The following is a 2825-nucleotide window of genomic DNA, read 5'->3' as shown; positions in this document are numbered from 1 at the left end:
CAGACAACATAAATAGCTTCAAGGAGCTGTGTGATGCCCTCATAACACCTGATGAAGAAAGCCCACCCATCACTACCCGAAGAATTACAGACCAATCACTTGTCTGAACACACTGTATAAGATATTCACAGCTATCCTAAATGATAGGTTTATTCGGGCCATTGAACCAGTGTGGCAAGCAATGTATAAACAACGCGGCTCAAAGGAAAGCTTAGCAGGATGTCGGGAGAACCTGCTAATCGGTAGATTTGTCTGCAAAGATGCAGCATCCTACCAGCGTGACTTATCGATGGCCTGAATTGATTACCGAAAATCTTTCAATTCGACCTCCCATAGACTTTTGATCTGTCTTTTGGAAATCTTAAAGGTTCACTCGCGAATCGTAAGGTGCATAGAGAGATTTATGCCGCTGTGGAAACCAAGATTTACTATCTCACCAGGAAAAAATAGCATGACAACTAACAAGGTCATCTTTCAGAGATCGCCATTCAGAGATACTTTTGAGGCAAATCTGCAAATCGAAAGCACACGGTCACTCATGTATTTTACATGGATGATCTTAAGATTAATGCCAAAAATAAAAAGGAATTACATCTAGCTCTAGGGATTGTGGAACGATCTACTAAGGAAATAGGATCCCCGAAGGACGAGCTCAGATTCCTTAATATCGGGGCACGAAAGGTTATGCTCATGAACAAAAGCATGCATCTTAAGTCTTCTTTTTCGCGACTCTACATCTCACGCCGACAAGGTGGTCGCGGAATTTTGATTCTTGAATGCCTTCACAGCATGATTATTCTGGGTATAGCACATAGAGTCGCAAATGGAAGAGACCCTCTTCTTACAATCGTCAGGAAGCACGACGAAGTGGGCAAAGGAGCGCTTCTGTACAAATCACCGGAGGAGGCTGCTGAAGCACTCAGGCTTAACTTCAGTATCGGGGGTGCGCAAAATGCATCAAATTTGATCTATTTCGAGTACTCACACCTGAAAGCATGGATTAAAAAAGCACAGGAGAAAAGCTTCCGTGAACAGCTCCTTGATATGAGGATGGACGGCATCTTTTCGAGAAATGTGGAGGATCAGTCAATGTCATGTGAGCTAACTTCTGCTTTCTTCAAATCACCTGGATTAAAGTCGGGCACGGAGGGTTTTATTTTGGCATGTCAAGAAGGTGTCATTTCCACCTTAAAATACCGTCACCACAGTTTGAGCCAATACAATCCCGATGACAGGTGCAGCGCGTGCCATGCACACCCCGAGCATTTACCGCACATACTATCTAACTTTTCAACTCATGCGGGAACGAGCTACATCCGAAGACACAACGCAGCACTAAGAGTGCTTTATTACCATCTCTGTCCCTCTTACGACATTAACCTTAATATATTGGTTAGCATAAGCTAACCAATCAGTTTCCGATACATTTGTTTTTGGATCTATTTGTATCTCTTAGTAGAATGATCATTTTTCCATGATTGTAAGTGCCTATAGTATCATTTAAAGTGTCCCAGAAGGCGTCTCCTACATCACTCTTTACCGACAGCTGGTGCTGATCTAAAAGACACAAATTTATGCCGCTTGACATATTGTTTTGCTCTTTTATACATAATAACTACCATCTTAGTGAACGCAAACAGGCTGTATGTTATCTTGTAGCGGCCACTTTGCATAATTATATTACTGCTACTTCTTAACTCCTAAATATATAGAATTAGAACACAAATAGAACCAATATGAGTTTGCACATATCACAAGGACTCGAACTTAAAACCTATGTACTTAATTTTAAGCTCAGAAGTCGGTATCTTTTACGCGCGGCTACATTCTCACTGTAGAATATTAAAATTTTTGTTATATATCTACAAAGAGTCAAATAAGATTATAACCATTTTTTTCATTAACTTATTTCTTGAAATTGTTCATGATGCAGATTATAATTCTATGTACTATTTTTGAAGATAATTATTTTAATGATGCGTCACATTTATCTTTTAAAACATCTTAAAAATAAACATCAAAACATTAAAACATCAAAAAATAATAACTACACAGTAATTGCATGACCATACAGAATTTTAGTTTATATTTCCATTGATGTAAAAAATAATTACACACTCTAAATTATCAATAATAAGAGATGTTCAATAAATTATGGACGTATTACGCTCAGAACGAATCCCCTTAGTTAAAACACGAGTCTCCGGGGCATTCTGAAGTTTGAAGTTTCAAAATCAACTTTTCAAGAAGAATGCATCTTACTTTGGCGAGTGTCATAACGGTACATATTAAGTTTTTAGTTAAAATGTAAAAATCGCCCACTTTCTGTTACTGTCGGGACATATGTATAATGTAAACGGACATATCCTAGATTAAAGTATGATTTTCCATAAAAACCCCAAAATCGATCATTTATAAATTTGTTCATAAAACCGTACTACGACCTACGTGTTACCTTTTCTTGTGGCATGACAAGTATTCTTATAATTAATAAATATTCCAATTCATATTTTCTTAATATTTACCATAGCGGAAAATGTGCGGGAGGACTTAAATTTTAATGCCAACAAGACTTCCCTGCAATTCCCGTGGCGGAAAATGTGCGAGCGGAATTGTCTTATAAGACTGGCAAGAATATCCGCAAAGATCACGCTAGGGCCATGTGGGGAATTCTCTCGTCCGGCATTCTTGCTGTAGATCCCGGCGGGATCTAGTCCACGCATATTCTCCTAATTTCTTTATTCTACATTCACATCCCTTTTTCTTTTCTTTATTGTGGATTGTTTCTCGTAATTGTCCTTTTTTAAAATCATTCACCTATCTCG

The 2825-nt window shown here is 38.2% G+C and overlaps 1 protein-coding gene across 3 annotated transcripts in view; it reads right to left on the bottom strand.

The window, feature by feature from the left end:
* LOC117167432 (ferritin subunit) overlaps positions 1-2825 on the bottom strand; it is a 94985-nt gene that overhangs the window by 46641 nt on the left and 45519 nt on the right. The gene's annotated exons all lie outside the window — the stretch shown is intronic.

This window comes from Belonocnema kinseyi, chromosome 2 (genome assembly GCF_010883055.1).
Source record: "Belonocnema kinseyi isolate 2016_QV_RU_SX_M_011 chromosome 2, B_treatae_v1, whole genome shotgun sequence".
NCBI classification, from domain to species: domain Eukaryota; kingdom Metazoa; phylum Arthropoda; class Insecta; order Hymenoptera; family Cynipidae; genus Belonocnema; species Belonocnema kinseyi.
This window is presented reverse-complemented; position numbering and strand designations above follow the sequence as displayed.